Source organism: Columba livia, chromosome 6, assembly GCF_036013475.1.
Source record: "Columba livia isolate bColLiv1 breed racing homer chromosome 6, bColLiv1.pat.W.v2, whole genome shotgun sequence".
Taxonomy (NCBI): Eukaryota; Metazoa; Chordata; class Aves; order Columbiformes; family Columbidae; genus Columba; species Columba livia.
This window is the reverse complement of record NC_088607.1, coordinates 37,911,776-37,929,217: the sequence shown is the minus strand read 5'-3', so window position 1 is coordinate 37,929,217 and position 17,442 is coordinate 37,911,776. Positions and strand designations below refer to the sequence as shown.

General features: G+C 40.2%; 1 protein-coding gene and 1 long non-coding RNA gene across 4 annotated transcripts in view; one reads left to right on the top strand and one right to left on the bottom strand.

Moving 5' to 3' along the window:
- PCDH15 (protocadherin related 15) overlaps positions 1-17,442 on the top strand; it is a 695,403-nt gene that overhangs the window by 155,899 nt on the left and 522,062 nt on the right. The window lies entirely within an intron of this gene.
- On the bottom strand, positions 5,316-17,404 carry LOC110360741 (uncharacterized). Its single transcript, XR_002416834.2, has 3 exons — positions 17,014-17,404; positions 13,645-13,763; positions 5,316-5,531 (listed from the first exon to the last, which is right to left on the bottom strand). It is a non-coding gene; the product is annotated as an uncharacterized LOC110360741 (long non-coding RNA).

Below are 17,442 nucleotides of genomic sequence, written 5' to 3'. Positions count from 1 at the left end.
ATATAATTAATACTTCAGAAATGTGGTTTAATTTTTACCTTTGAGTGCTGCAGAAGTTTGCAGGAGTAAAACTGATTGTCCATTAGGCTCCCACACTGACCTTCACAATGCCAAAACAGGGAGCAGTAAAACTGCCCCACAAGGTCACTGATGAGACCAGGAAAGACTCGGAAACATCTGGTAGAAAAACACATTCCAGATTTCTGCACCTGCTTACTACGCTTGCCAAGCTATGCCCTGTCAAGGCTGGAAATTGGCTTCAAGAGTTGAAAACTTTTACCTTTTTTGTTGTTTTGAGAGATTACACACTTGCATGAAGAATCAGCATCAAGCTAATTCTTAGAATGATACAGGCTCAGCAGTACAATTTTGGCTTAGATTCTAGTGCTATTTTGGGGGAAAGCTTGTTTTCCCAGTTCTGGGCACACAGGAATACATTTGGGATGATGCAGAGACTGAGAAAAGAAGAGGAACCCAGTGCTGAAGCTGGAGTTTAGTTGTGGCTGAAGTTACCTTCAAGGTGGTATTAAATATTATTGTAAATAGGTTAAAAAGCAATAAGCAAGTACTGCATGCCAAGGGTCCTTTTTCTAAAGCAGAAATTTTAAGCCTTCATGTTAAATTTCTAAAATGGTTCAAAGACGGACAATGGCAAAATCACTGTCTTATTCTCTGTCCTTATTGTCTTTTTCCTTAATTGCCCATTTCTATCTCTGGCTAATGGCGTGCCCCGTAGCAACATGAACTCCTGCATGGTCCACTGCAGCTGCTCTTCCATGCAACAAACACATGTGGATCCTCGGTGTGTTTACATTTAGGCACCTTAGAGAAGTCTGGTTCCACTTGTCATCTTGATTTTCAGAGTTAAACCTAAGGGGAGAACTCCAAGTAAAATACGTGATAGAAGGATTTACTTCCCATCATGACTATCTCCACCTTCTTGTGACAAAATCTGCACTCCTTATTCATGGAGTAATTCTTGGTACTGTTTGTTTTGTTAACACAGACAGGCTGTTTTAAGGAAACACTTTTTCCATGGTTCCTTGTCCCAGCTGCGGTTTTTTGTCTTTTTTTTTCCTTCACATCCTATGACATATTAGGAATTTTTTCAGTTCAGAATTAAAAGTTCTGAATTTTAAGGACCGTATTTGTTAACAAGAAAAGTGTTGTTATTAAAATACCTGGCAGCAGCAATTGTATATCATATATATATTTTGTGGTGCTTAATTCATTTAATACAATAAAATGAAGAAATTAGATCTTAATAGATCACTTTCTTTGTAGACGTGGAAGGACTTTCTGGTGAAGTGTCATTCTATATTTTCGGTTCACATACACGAGCTGCTGTATATTTGCTTTCCATAGTCATTTTTCACATACCCTTTACAAACAATCCACAAATGCCCATGCATTTTCAAGAACTATTGAAAATGTTATCACACTCCTGTGCCACTCAGATATTTCATTTCTCTTTAGCAAACATTTTCAGGGCAATATCACAGATGCTGAAAAGCTTGCAAGGGAAGCACCAGTTAACAACTGTTTTCTGGACTCTGTAAGACCATGTGATAGCAGTGTTTCTTAACCTTCAGTTTTGTTACTGTATTCTCATCATAGACTACTCAGTGTTGTTACAGCATTTTTACTTAAATACAAAGTAAATTCCTTCTTTAGAAGCAAACATAAAATTAAAACAACCCACTCAAACCAAAGCAATTTGACTGCTGGCCTGATGTTGTCTAGAGTCTTCATACTCCTGTTGTTTGAAAACTGCACATGGGTTTTTGAGTTGCAGCTACCTTGAGTAAGCTTTGATGCCTCCTTTTTTTCTGCTGAATATTTCAAGGAGGTGTAAAAGGTCTCTATACAGCATTTTTTCCTGTATGCGAATAGTATTTTCTTCCACTGAAGTTCTGTCAGTGCAGATGTGAATGGAAGCTATTGCTGCTTTGGCACGGCAATAGATGTTACGTTAATTAGCTGATTCTGTGCTTACATGACTTCCTGAGAGGACTGGGAACAAACGGTACCTCCCCTGTGCTGCCTCTTCAAACTGGTGGCAGTAACTGTAAGTCAGGAGCTGAGTCAGAACTTATTTTCTTCTTTCTTTCAACTGTACCCTCATGAAGCTCCTTACAATAAATCATCCAATAAAGCAATGAAATCTCCATAATCCTTGTTCCATCCTCTAAAATAAGAGGAAAAGAAGTAGGATTGTTTTTTGTCTTCACAACAAAAAAAATGTTAGCGCTGCTACTTCGATGTAAATTAGTATGCATATTAGGCACAGTTTTCAGGTATTTTTTTCTGACTAATCCTGACTAAGCTTCATCTAGATATGTCTGGATTTTGTAACATGCAAGATCTTGGACAATCACAAGTACAAAGTACCACTAACAGTTTCTAATGAGCTTCTGGATAGTCCAAACAGCAAGTGAGCGGGGAAGGAATTTATAGATTACTAAATCTAACAGAATAAAAATAATCAGCACTATGGAAAGAAAACAAAGGACGGACTGAAAATGGGTGGGTGAGGGGTCAATGGAGATGCTGCAACAGGAAATTCCTGAAATTGATTACTGAAACTGAAGTGATGCCTGGACAAATTCTTTCAAAAAGGTTTTACACCAGAACTTGTCTGTTTGTTTGTTTTCTTGTTCTAATAATATCCTGGTTTAAGAATATCCAAGTTAGGTAGTTTGACAGGGAATGTATCACTTAAATGCTAGGAATAACAGAATGAAAATACAAACAAATCTCTCTAAGAAGGCAGGTCATTCTTAAATAGAAGGATTGAGTGCGAATCCTGATTTTGAAAGTTTTGGGTGTTTTGTAAGTACTAAGTAGGGAACTCAGGCTGTTGTTTTGCTGGTTGCTGGCAGCTGGTTAGAAGTCTTTAATACATAGGTGGAATTCCTCATTCTTGGTGTACATTGATTTAGATGTAAGAAAAAATTCAATCTGTTTAAATGATGGAAAACCAGTAACATAATAGATATAAGTGAGCTAAAACTTAAGCCCTTTTCCCTCCATCAGCGTCAATATCCTTTAAGTATGGGTTATGTCGGTGTGCACAGAGGTGGAACTTTTGTTTCTCGAGGACTGTGTCTCTCACTGCAGTGGTTCTGCACCCTTGTGGTAGTGCTTGCTTGTGTCTGTGTGATGGGTGCTCGTGTGACGGGGTGAGACAGCATCCCAAAGCTGTTGCAGGGGTGCTGCCCTGCCTGCAAGGAGAGCAGCTCTTGTGGCAGCAGGTGTGGAGGCCCTTGAGGCAAGAGGGCCGTGCTAGTGCTGCCAGCTCTGGCAGAGAAGATTTGCCATGTGTTGGTACTGCTGCACAGGGCCCAGGTGTGCTGTGTCAAACGTTAAATGCCTTTTCACAGTGTTGTCTGTAGATTTTGATCCAACATAAGGTCCTTGGACTGGAGAGGCCATCAGGCAGCTGCCCTTCCAGCTAGCTGTGCCAGATAATTCTCCTGCACATTAATCAAGATGGTCTTAATTGGACTAGGTAATTTTATTCCTGTGTTTCCTACCATGAGGCTGTTCTGAACCCACTGCTTCAAACTACTAGCTAGGGCTCTTTTATACACATTTGTACTTCTGCCAACAGGTTTCATTTTGCTTAGTTTAGTTTGTTTGCTCTTCACACACTTGGTGTATGAACTATGTAGAGAGTAACAATACATTCTCTTGGCCTTCATTTTGCCAGATTTAAGAAGCCCGTCCTGCCTTGTTTGTTGAAACAATCTCTAGATATTTCTCTCTCCCTAATTCTGTATACTTTTCTTCACCTCCTCTGTGCTCAAAAAAGATTTGTTCAGCCTATATGCTTGACATTAGAGATCATACTGAAGGCAAGACCTCATGTGCTACTCCTCAGGACCTCAGCAGTCCTCTAGCTGTACCTGAAACCACGGGAAACCAACTTGCAAAAAGAATTAGAAAAGCCCCTGTTTAAAAAGGCATTTAGAAATGGCTCGTGTGCAATCAGTTTGCAAAAAAGAAACACTAAATTGTAAAATGACACGGTTGGCATGTCCTGCTATATGTGTGTAAAGTAAAAAGTTCATGGTATTTAAGTTGTGATTTAATATTTTTATCATAAAAAAAAACATAGAGCACCATATTGAACTTTGTGCAAGACGCAGAAACAGCTGAAGCTCTTCTGCTCAGGTTTCACTTCATCAGTCCTATGGTTTGATCATACAGACTGATTTTTTATTTATTTCATTTAGTGGTAAGTTTAGATTATTTCTTCTGTGAACTACTTTGTTTAACTGAAAGTCACTGTTAATCTTAGGTTGTTAGGCCCATGTGGTCAATCAGAAGTATTTTCCTATTCTCCCCTGGACTAATCCTATGCCTCTCCACAGATAAATAATGGATTTAAGGAATCCAAAGTGAGAGCAATTGATCTGCAGTACGAGAGGGACTTTTTGATTTTACGTTTGAAGTTACTGCAAAATATGTTAGATTGAGCCTCTGCTGACTTGACTTTTAAATTTAACTTTCTTTGTTCTGAATGATATTTGGTTTTACACTGCCTATTATTAGCTGAGAACAGAGCACTCTAGTGCTAACGAGACACTTCTAGCCTAGAGAGTCATCTGTGAAACTCAGGATCAGGCAGTAACAGGCAATATTAGGGTTTTCAGTTCACTAGAATAATCTATTGTTTTATCAGATACTTGAATGGTACGAAGACAAGACACAAAACTCTTGATGTTGTAAAGTTTTCAAATTTGGTCTCGCACAATACACATTCATATATGCTTCAAGAATCCTTACATGTGATGCTTTAGAAGCTTCTGCAGACCGTATTGTTCAGTCTGTGGGGACGTGCCTGTCAGTGCAAACAGTTCAGACAAGTGCTTGCAAGCTCAGAGATGCTCCTGCTGCTCACAGATCTGGCTCAGTGTAGTGAGGAACCTCAGTGCTCCTTGTGCACATCCTGGACTGGAATTTCATTTCCTGGGGTGGGCACTCTCCAGACATGCTTTGAACTGGTAAACTCTGAGGTTTGTGTATATTGTGGTACATCTAATTGGCCTATGTACATATAAGGGTAAATATTTCTATGAGATGTACTGAATCTTCACGAAATGAACAACAGAGAAGACAGGAAGTATCACTAGTATGACAGCTGATCTTACAAATGTGCAGTGGTCTTATGCTGAATATTTTTATAAGCATTTGGTGCAGCCTCTGAAAATGAGAGGTTTGATCATATATCTAGCTGTTCTCCAGTGCCTCTGGTATAAATCACATGTTGTAACCCAGAATATGTTCCGAAATAACTATGTGAGGTCGAAGACTGGAGCCTTCCAAAGTTTTAACATGGTTAATATAATATGTTCTAACTGTACCTTTTTGTCTCCTTTTTATCAGCATACAAGCAGACCATGAGGCGGTCTCTCTGTCTTTAAATAGAGCATTGCCATTTCATCAGTCCTGGTGTCTTCCTTGCTTAACTTTTGCACTTGAGTGCTCATTTTAGGGCAGTCTGGAAGATTTTGTGGTCTCGTGATCTGTTGAGAGAACAGACGTGTGAAAAATGGGGAAGGGTTTTAGACTTGCAGCTGCTCTGAACTTAGGTGGAGTATAAAGTGAAACATAAGGTAACAAGATAGCTGCTGTTTTTCAAAGCTTTCTGGATGTAGTAGTTTCATAAGTCAGTTTCCAGTGAATAGCGTAACCGTACTTATTTCAAGAATTTTCTAATACCAAAGTCTGTATTAGCCTCTTTGGCTTTACCCGTCTGATAAAGAGTTCATTCAAACAAAACTGGAAGTGACAACACTGTTTTTGAGCATCTTTTTTTATTGTTTCTATCTCATTTGCTGGAATAAGCTCTGCTATATATTGGAGTATGCTGGTGATGACAAAGCACAGTCTGCTCTGAATTCTACAATATCTATCAAAGTTCCCAAATCAGTTTTCTTTCAGTTGTTATTTTACTACCATTTAGTAACTAATTATTTCCATAAAATCTCTAATTTTGGTGCCCTGCTGGCACCATCTGCTGATAGAAGTCCACAAGTGCCCTGGTGTGTAAAACAAATAAGACATTTTGTGATGAGTCCTCTCCTCCTGACCTCACACAGCAAATAATTTTTGGCAATAGAAAATCCAGTGCATGCCTTCAAGCAGCACTCTATTGTTTGCTGAGACCATGCAGCAGCAGTAAAGCACATAATGTATGCAAGTATTTTGTGTATGTTCAGTTGTGGTGCTCCTAAAAGGGAGTATTACAGTCACCATCATAACTTTAGCTTTGGGGTCTTTTGTGCTGCGTTTGTTTCATAGGGAGGTTGGTGGTACTGCAGGAGCAGCTGTGATGCCTGAGTTAGAGAAATGGTTGGGAACAACCTGATGGTCGCCGTCTCATTTCTAAAAATAAGAGTTGGGAAATGAATTCAGCCCTGGAGTCTTGCTTGGTCTCTTTCCTGTTGTCTTGGAATCACAAGAGAGAAAACACCTTTGTGTTTCTGATGGTGGAGGTCCTCTGTGGTCAGGGTAACAGGAGATCTGGCTTTCTCTGCTGCGACTGGAAGGTCCTGCATGCTCCACATCATGCAGTGCTTGGTCTCTTTCCTGTTGTCTTGGAATCACAAGAGAGAAAACACCTTTGTGTTTCTGATGGTGGAGGTCCTCTATGGTCAGGGTAACAGGAGATCTGGCTTTCTCTGCTGCGACTGGAAGGTCCTGCATGCTCCACATCATGCAGTGCTTGGTCTCTTTCCTGTTGTCTTGGAATCACAAGAGAGAAAACACCTTTGTGTTTCTGATGGTGGAGGTCCTCTGTGGTCAGGGTAACAGGAGATCTGGCTTTCTCTGCTGCGACTGGAAGGTCCTGCATGCTCCACATCATGCAGTGTTGCTGAGGGCCACAGTATGAGAACAGATAAGAATAATCCTGTTTGGATTTATTTAGAATAACAGCGATGAAAATAGGCTCAAAAAGCACCAGGAAAATATGGTTCGTCACAATAGAATTGTGGAATTCCAGAGAAAATTTCTGTTTCATCTCCCACAGCCTTGTCCCTTTCTATTTGTAAAGGCATAGAGAAGGTAACAGCCTCTTTCAGACCTTCTTCAAAACAAGAAACCAATCTCCAGAAAAATGTGTAAAGGAATTTGAAACTGATAAAGGATATGCTACTATCTTCATACTGATAGCAGTCAACATTGTGCTTTAAAACATTTTGTCTAATCTAGCATGTTAAAAGATGACATATTTATTCTGTTTATTATGTATAATAAAAAGGAAATGAACATATCTCTTGAAACATTTTTGCCCCCTTACAATTGCTCCTATTTCTGACCACAGTTAAAAATAAAAAGTTAAATAGAGTTAAAAATAAAAATAACTGTAAAGTTGCCAAAATGATACAGAGATCTGATCTCAGGAATGACTGTTACATAGTCTGGTTAGCCGTGTTAGATATGGTCTTGTAGCTGTGTAATTGTCTGGATTATGTCTGTCTTTTGTGAAAAGAAAATTGCTCAGTTTAAGTCCAGTTACAAATAACAAAAGAGTGTGAAATTTCAGTCATTTTGTTAAGAGGCCTGCTGCGCTGATTAGCATAAGATTCTGCCATTAGCTTCAAAATAAACACAATGACAACAGAACAGAAGAGGTGTACTGCAACGTAGTATTCTTTGCATTCATAAATCTTTATTTCAAAGGCCGTATGGCAATGGGAATGGTTTCATTACTTTGCAAAGGCAAGCAGAGATTAAGGAGAAGAGCTTAATGACATAAAACAGAGGACTTGTTATTGAGCATCTTAGAAGGAATCCTGGTGGCTGAGGATGTGGCATGATGACTTACAAGAGCTTTATCAGCTAATGAGTTTGACTGCTGGCTAATGTATAATACAGTCAGTGCAAACAGCGTGCAACACAAAGGAAGTGTTTTCCCTTTGTGATTTAGGTCTTTGTTTTCCAGCACAAAGCCTAATTCTTTAATAGCTTAGTACTGAAGTATAGCAAGCTCCATTCTTCGGAATGCGCATGTGCCACAGCTCCTCCATGGCATTAGCTTTTTGGGTGGGCTTCTGCCGTATTTGCTGGGTTAGAAAAGGGTAATCTCTATGTGAGATTAAAGCAAAAAGAAGCTGTTTCTCTAGGTTATGGGTACCAATTTTACCCCCATCACTCTGGGGCTGTCTGTCCTTTGGCTGGTATAAGCTTCTCCAGCGATCCTCCCCTCTTCCTCTCTTTTTGATTTGTCTGTGAACAACCTCCTTTGTTGCAGCCAGTTCAGTTTTAACTTAGGTAGTGAGAAGGAGAACAATCTGAAATTACTTCTGCAAGTGTTCACACAAGTCAGAAACTTTTTATGATGGGTAACAACTACGTGTCTTAAGAGCAGGAGGGTAAGCTTTCTCTTCTGTAGCCATGATTAAATGTCATTATTCACTTCCTCTGCTGGAGGAACTCATCTGTTGTGAGGCCATAAACAGAACTGCTGTTTAGATCTGTAAATTAGCACCTAAATTTATAACTGTCATTTTCAATGATTTATAGATATGCTTCAAACATTATCTGGACCTTCGGAGATCCTTGAGTGCTTGTGCCTAAGTATTTGACTTTAGGTCCATATCTATAATCCCGCTACCGTCTTCCTTTCATCACATTTGGTGTGGTGGTGTGGAAATTTGTGTTTTTTGGGGGTTTTTTTAATGTTAAAAACTTACGAAGTTTTGCATCTAATTAACAAGTCAGGTACTAAATTCAGTCTGCATCATGCTGCAAAATTAATTGAAGACAGTCATCTCTAATGATGAGGGAATACTACTTGCATGATTAGATAGCCTTAGGCACAGAGGAAAAACCCTTTAATTAGTTTGGAGAAGATAAGTTGCTGTGTCTGAGTCATTGCAATGTACATACTTGACTACTTGTCTTTGGCTGCAGGTGCCACTACTGCTGAAAACTGTTGTGGAAATATTTTTCTGGAAGTCTTTTCCTTAAAAAGTAATACACAAAAGAATAAATAATTTCCTTAATTCAAGTGTTTTGTTGTTGGTTTTTTGCATGTTTATGGTGGGTTTTTTTGTGGTCTGTTTTTGTTTGTTTGTTTTGTGGTTTTTGTTGGTGTTTGGTCTGGTGTTTGTAGTGTCCCCCCCATCCCAATGTTAATATGTAAGTATCTTGATTCACCTTTGAACATTAAAATTGTCCCTTTTAGCAGTGATGGCTACAATGACTTCTATTCAGCTGTTTTCAAAATAATTGTTGTAGCTATATTATTTGTTAACAGTACAACATACTGATTCTAGAGATAGTGTTGGCCATTGAGAGCAGCCTGTCAACATTTTAATTTCACTAGACGTTTGCCAGTAATTTTGTTTAAACAAAAACTTTATCACCACATCACCAGCATTCTTCAGTCCTTGCAGTCCCTTAAGATTGGCACTCTCTGTTCTAAGAATTCAAAAACTATTGCCTTTTTTAGGGTTGTTTTTTCTTTTAAAAGCAGTGCAAGAGCAAGGAAGGAATAATCATCAATTTAGAGCTTCCTGTCAAGTTTTATATACACTGCTTAAAACATAAATCAGTTAGAAATGTATCATTCAGAAATCATTGCCATTTAAAGCAATGTATATCCTTTCTATGGGCTAGACATGAAAAGCCCTGAAGGAAAGAGGACACCTTTGGAGAGGTTTGATTAGATAAATGGGCTTGCAGTACAATATCTTTTCTAAAATCAGTATGTATAACAGTAAATCTTGCAAACACCTTCAATCAACCTTATGACAGACTTGATCTTTAACATTTTTAAGGTAGTCTGATACCATAGACATGCTGCTAGACCTATTTTTTATCTGTGCCAGTTTATTTTTTGTTTGGACAGTAAAGCAGAGTGATAGCTGTACTTACTTTTTATGACTATTATGTATATCGTAGTTTACTTCTTGATTGTATTGTGTCAGACTATAGAGAGATAAAGAGAGGAGAAGAGCAAAGAAGATGGTAGTGACCAGTTTTAAGACACCGCTGGATCCAGTACTTAAAGGGAGTTAATGGAAAATAGAGGAGCTTTGAGATGTTCCTTTCCTGGAATCCACCAGCAACACACGTGGTTTTCTCCTGAGGGCAGAGTGCACAAGATTCCAGGGGCTCTTTCGCTGTCTGACCTGTGGATGGGTCTGCCCCACAGACCGTTTTGGGCCCCACTGCGTACCCTGTACTGTGGGGATTCTTGGCCTTGTTCTCTGTGATCAGATCTTGTCCTGATGATGAACTCCCTGGATTATGCGGACAGATAATACTAGGAAAGAGAGCGCAGGAATTCAAGCCCTGGCCACTTACTGTATCCTGAATCTGATACTACTGTCGTGAGGTGCAAGTGTGATGGAAAGATCAGAAGAAACACAGGATTTCAGGCTTGGTGTGGGATAAAGTAGTTGTCAACAGCTGTGCTGCACTCTTTGCCAGCTCAGTCTCATCTATTTATTGGCTCCACGGCAGTGCAGTGCTAAGTGTTCTTGCCTTGGAGCCAGGGCTGCAGTGACAGTGCTGGGACCTGACAATATTTATTATGCCAGCCTCCGACTTTGCGGTGCGTTGTGTATGATGAAGATCCACTAGTTGCTTGTCTAATACTGTACTGCTTAATGCTGTTTGGGAATCCCTCTTCCAGGGGATTTTGACATGTTAGCAGCAACAGAATTTATCCTTGCCTGAGCAGGGCAAGCAGGAACTGGAACAATTTCCTCAGGTGATTTCAGTACGCTCTTGGAAATTGTCTTACCTCGCAACCATTTCAGGCTCAGGACACTGGAAATTATTTATAAAGCCACCATGCATCAGGGAGATGCATCACAGAATCTTTATTTAGAGTGGCTGCTATTTCTCCAGTTCGCACTGTGGCGAGTGGAAATATCAGCCTCCTGGGGTCACCTCTGCATCCTCAGGGTTGATGGGTTCCCCTTTCAGCATCAGGTAATTACCGCTTGGGAGTTGGATTACTTGGTGTTCTGTATTTTATACCCAGTGAAGGGATGAATTTTATTTACTGCCTCAAGAGCTGGTTATTTCATGTATGGATAGGTATATTCATGGAGTTTTGAGAAAGACTTGTTCAGTCTCTGCTCCTGCTCTACCAAGATTTATTTCTTCTATCCAACCAATAGATTATCTTTCTCGAGGAAGAGAAAGCCATATAAGCTGTGCTTAAAGGATGCTTGTTTGGGGTTCTTTGTTGATGTTTTTATTATGATTAGATTTTATTTTTCTAATCTGATGTGCAGTCTATTTTGTGTGTTTGTTTTTTTATTGCAAGATGTCACCCTTCCTTATTGCCTTTTAGAATTTCACTTCCCTTAGGCCATCCTGAATAACATTTTCTTGATAATGGGGGAAAGGTGTCTGTTGGGTTTTTTGGGTAGTCATCTTTCAGTGATTTTAAAATGTTTTAGAGTCACAGTAGTTTACGAAACAGTTAGAAGCAGCTCTGTGCTAATCTCTGTAAAGTTAAATTGATCTAGAGAGAATGCAGTTTCTAATTTCCATACTATTTCATTACTAACAAGGTTTTAATGTTCTTATTTGTAGCTATAAGCAAATACATTTTTCTCTAGAATGTGGTTGACATAGACTATGTTTTAATCTCATCAAGAAAAACGTTGCAGGATTTATAGTCTTGAATTAATTTGGTGATTAGTCTGTTTTTAAATACTGACTTAGGTGACTTGACTTTGGTAAACAGTGACAACAGTTAAAGAAAGATGATGCTGAAGTCCCTGTGCTACCTGCAGTTTTAAGTTCTCAGAATGTTTTCGTAGGACATGTTAATTTCATTTTGCGGCTACAATTAACTACAACCGTTAAAATTATGCCAAACTTCTTTGGTTGTTGTTTGCCCTAGTTCAATAAGAAAACTTCTGCTTTTAGTCTGAAACTGGTTTTCACTTTCCAGTATTTGGCAAACCACATAATGAAATGCAGGCATCTGTTCTGCAGTCGATTAGAACTGATTAAGCATTTGTTAGTGTGGTACTTTTTTGACATGATTGTAGAAACCTCATTCTTAAAAAAATTGAAGGATAAGCCATTTTAATAGTTTGGTTTTGTTGAATCTCATTGTATATACTCAGCAGAATTAATTACTTCAGCCTTATATTGGTTTGAGAAAACAGCAATGTAGGGTTGTTTTTTTTTTTTAAATTATCAAAACACAGCTATGTCTGTTGCAAACAAATTAGAGTTGAAAGTCAGAATGTCAGTTCTTCTGGAGTTTTTATGTCATGTTTTTGAGAGCTGCATCTTAGCAGCACTTAGACCCATAACAGGCAAATATCAGTGAGAGAAGCTAGGTCAAGGTACTGATTTAACTTTTAGGTTGTCCTGTGTGGGGTTGGGAGTGGGACTCAATGATCGTCATGGGTCCCATGCAACCCGAGATGTTCTACGATGCTGTGATTCAAAGAAGAAAGCCTGTCATTATTGCTCCCCAAAAAAGCACTAGCAATTGCTTTAGATTCTTTTCAGGTTATGGGTTGCTTTGTTTGGTTTGGGTTTCTTTGTTGTTGTTCAGTTGTTTAACTTTTAAATCATAGTATAATCAAAGTGACCGAGAATACAGCATTTCAAAGAGAGTGATACAACTGTTACTAATATCTCATTCTCTTCTTATGATGATCACCTCTGGGCAACACAAAACTGCATTTATTTCTGGATGTTAGAGGGGAGGGCTGCACTCTGTTGTACAAACTCAAGGTTTTCACTCATTATTGGAAGACAACTAGCAGCTGGTGTGGGCCAAAACCTCTCTCCTCCTGCTATAAGCACATTTTGAAATTTACTCTGATGTTTAAAGAAAAGAAATCAAAGCATAATTACTCAGCTGGAATTTACATGAATGGTGGTGTCTCCGTTACTGTGTGAAATCAGACACTGAAGAGTAAGTTTGGTTTCTGTTACTTTGGTTTTGTAACTAAATTGCTACAGCTTATGTACACAAATAAGTTCAGTAGATCATCAGATGGATGGAAGATGGTAACTCGTGTTTCTGTTATGCAGTAAGGGTTAAAAATTTGCATTTTTCTGGAAAACATTAAGAATGCACAAGAGATCAATGTTTCTTAGTTGTCCAAACATAGAGTCTGGTTTTACCCAGGGAACTGTTCATCAGTAAAACCTGCAGGATGGAGTGTCTGAAGCAGCTGATCTGTACATGAGCAGGGCTGAAACACAAGCTCTGTGATTTGAGACCTACCGAAGAGTAGGAAACTCCTGTTTCTTGTCTTGTGGAGCTGAAAGGGTGAACTGAGGAATAACCTGGGAAGACCAAGGAAGCCAGAAGATAGGGATCTGCTATGCAACTAGCTATGGTAACTTAGATTTAGGTGGTGATGCCTGCAGGAAATAGCAGTGGACTTAGGGACTGAATTCTCTTCAGATGTCAGACTCATTCTTTATATGGAAAAAAATCCACTCCTCAGTGGTTAAGGATCTCTGGTCCAGAGTTAGAGATCAGGGTGGCGGCAGACGCGAATGGGACGTGACTGACAGGAATAGGAGGCTTGTGCCTTGACTAAATTACAATGAAAAGTGCTTAATGTGTAGTTACTGTTGCTATTTCAGTATCCTACTGTCACATTGAGAACTGCATGGAGAAAATATGCTTACCTTTTACGCCATTTTCCCTTTGGTCTTCAGCTTTCTTTGTTTGAACTCTGCGGGCCCATGCCTTGACTGAAGCTGCCCTCCTCCTTTTCTTCTGCAGATAGCACTCCTTCTTCTTTCCACTGTTAAGAATGTATGTGAATGGTGAACAAGTTGGAAAAACTCAGTTGTGCTACTAATAAATGAAAGATTTCAAAGACATCTTGGTTCATCAAGATATTGTAGTTAAGTATGTTATTTCTGAAAGCTAGATCTGGTGAACCTTTATGGGTTTTAGAATTGGAATGGCAATTCAAAATGAATCATTTTGTTTTAGAGAGAGTTTTCATATAGCTTCTTCCACAATATATTTTTCCAAATCTAATTCTGCACAATTGACTCTACATTTTGCCCCAGTTTGCACATTAGCCCCCTATATCCATGTCTGAGGATGATGGTAGTTTCCAGGCACATGTCCCTGTATCAGTTAAACCTTTTTTCCTTCACATTTCTTAAGGGCCGTTTCCTCCAGCCGTTTAATGCACTCCCCTAAGAAGGCAGCAAGGCAGCTTTACATCACTCTGCTTCAACCTGGGAACTGTTTGTATATATGAGCAAGACAGGATGAGCTTCTTACATCTCTGAGCATGTACCCAGGCACCTACATGACACACCTTGAAGTTCTCCAGGAGTTATAATCACAATTTGCTCTGCTCTTTTGTTTTTCTTATTAATAATATGCGCCAAGTGCAGCTTGTTGCCATCAGTGCACTGATGTTCATTTTGGCTTTTGTATTCCACCCCTGCCATAGTGTTGTGCTCAGTAGAATACCGCCCAGTGTAATGCACACAGTGATGAGAAATTATACCATATACATGAAGCTGTTATGAAGAAACAAAGGTAGCAATTCAGAATTCTAAAAATATGAGGAAAATGTGCAAAACTATCACTCCGCTGAAGAACGATTTATTCTGTAAAGCAACCAGTCAAAAGATGTACTTTGATATATTTGTTAAGACTGAATGACATATATAGTAACCCACTACCACTGGGGTCCAATGGATACACAGCTCTTCATTGTTTCTGGCTAGATGATTGGTGGTTTTGATTGCAAGACAAAGAATAAGAAGATTAAATCCCAAATGAAAGAAATGATGCTGCACCTGACTTTTGTGGTTAATATTTATCTTTTTTGTTACATGAGAGGAGCAGAATAGTGAATTTACTAATAGGGATGAGCACCTCTTAAGTTTGGAAAGCCTGGTTTTAGCACTGTTATTGGTGGCAAATTAGGAAAAAAGTGGCACAAGGCTGCAAGAGTTGTACCAATTCTAGATTTGTTATCTATTTAACATTTCTTTTTGACTTGTATCAGAAATTAAATATGATGGCATTAAAATCAGAGATGATTAGGCGAATTTTTATGCCAGTTATAAAAAATCAAAGAACAGCTTCAAGCATAGTAAGCAATTTCATTATGCTAATGTAAAATACTATTGTTAAAAATAAAAGTACATTCAAAATGTTATTTAAACTGCCAGGAAAGCAAAATCAAACAAGCAAAACCAAACCAAACAAATCACCACCATGTTTTAGTGTTATTGGGTTTGGTTTTTTTTAAATAAATGTTACTTACACAGATAACCATTTTCTGAGCATTTGACTGATATTAGAGAAAATAGAGTACAAAATTATTATCAAGCTTGAAGAGAAATAGTGATGTCTGTATTACCCTTTGTCTCCTCGGTCTGCACTCAATATGAAATTCTTTTATTAATGGTCAGAAACAACTACAAATCAGTGATGCAGAGCTCCAACCACTTCTGCTTTCCTGTGATAACTGTATTGTTGCCTTCACTTAACAAAACAAACAAAAACCCCAGCAAACAATCTACCAGCAACCTAACAAAGAACTAACTGTGCTTGCTAGAAATGCCTGAGATGGACAGATCAGAGTGATGATCATGGGAATGGTTTATAATTTTTCAAAGTTTATCATAATCTTTATGTAGTTGAGTGAGTTTCCTCGTGGACTCTGAAAAGCTGTTACTTTCCTGCCTTTTCCAGGAGCTGTGACAATGAAGCCATGTCTAGCCAGGTGTCAGGGATAACCAGGCTGCATGCAGATTCACAAGATAACCTTTTATGTAGAAACTTCCTTGCATACATGCACACGCACCATGATGAAATCTGCTTTTTGTTCTCAATTTCTGTGTTTGATGTTTCATACTTCCTTTTGCTTGTATCTAAACTATTCAGGAGGTAGCAAGACACCTGTTTATTAAAGTATTAGGACAAAATGGGGTCAGAGATATGGAATATGGAACCTTTCCTGGCGGCACTGTCCCCTGTGCGCAGGGGCAGAGCTGTTGCTGGTTCACATTTGCAGGGTTTTGCTAACGCTTTTCATCAGTGGTGGTGAGAATTGTCTGTGCTGAAGCTTATTTGCTTAACTGTAGGTGGAGGCAACATTTGCTGTGGTTTTTTTTTCAGCAGGCTCTGTGTTAAGCCAAATTCACTGCTGGGCTTTTCAGGTGACTCCATGTGGGGCCCAGCTCAGAAAGCTGAAGGGAAGGCAGCTGTGAAGGGTGGTTGCAAATCACAGTCACAGAATGTCAGGGGTTGGAAGGGCCCTGGAAAGCTCATCCAGTGCAATCCCCCCATGGAGCAGGAACACCCAGATGAGGTTACACAGGAAGGTGTCCAGGTGGGTTGGAATGTCTGCAGAGAAGGAGACTCCACAACATCCCTGGGCAGCCTGGGCCAGGCTCTGCCAACCTCACCAGGAACAAGTTTCTTCTCAGATTTAAGTGGAACCTTTTGTGTTCCAGTTTATACCCATTGCCCCTTGTCCTATGACTGGTTGTCACCGAGAAGAGCCTGGCTCCATCCTCCTGACACTCACCCTTTCCATATTGATCCCCAGGAATGAGTCCCCCCTCAGTGTCCTCTTGTCCAGCTCCAGAGCCCCAGCTCCCTCAGCCTTTCCTCACACGGGAGATGCTCCACTCCCTTCAGCATCTTGGTGGCTGCGCTGGACTCTCTCCAGCAGTTCCCTGTCCTGCTGGAACTGAGGGGCCACAACTGGACACAATATTCCAGGTTGGTCTCCCCAGGGCAGAGCAGAGGGGCAGGAGAACCTCTCTGACCTACTGACCACCCCCTTCTAACCCACCCCAGGTACCATTGGCCTTCCTGGCCACAAGGGCCCAGTGCTGGCTCATGGTCACCCCGCTGTGCCCAGGACCCCCAGGTCTCTTTCCCCTACACTGCTCTCCAACAGGTCCTTCCTCATCTTACACTGGACTAATTCATCTGCATTCCAAAATCCTTTTCAGGCAAAAATGTAAGTTTCTTTTCTGTCAGGTTCATCAGCCAGTTCATAGTTTTACCCTATGATGTGGATGCAGATGTGGAGCCGCCCCACAGGTCAGTTTCTGTGGAAACAGGGGGGTATCTGGGGGGAGATCACAGTGTTCCAGAAGCTTCTGGACCTGATGGGCGTGGGATTGGATGGAGGGCCCTGCGGGCAGCCAATCAGGAAGCACCTCAGGGAGGGGCAGGCCAATCAGTGCACGGCTCCCCCATGTTGCCCCTATGTGAGGGCGGGCCTGGGCTATGAGGGGAGCATGGGGAAGGGGATGGCATGGCGGCTGTGGGGAGAAAAGGAAGAAAAGGGGTGTCTGGGGCAGGTTTTCCTGCCTCTGCTGGGAGAGAGATCGAGGGCCTCTGAGACTGAGGTGGGAAGAAGCCAGTGTGTGAGATGCCGCTGAAGCTGGCATTTTGGCCGGCCCCAGGTCACCCCTCATAACGCGAGGTAT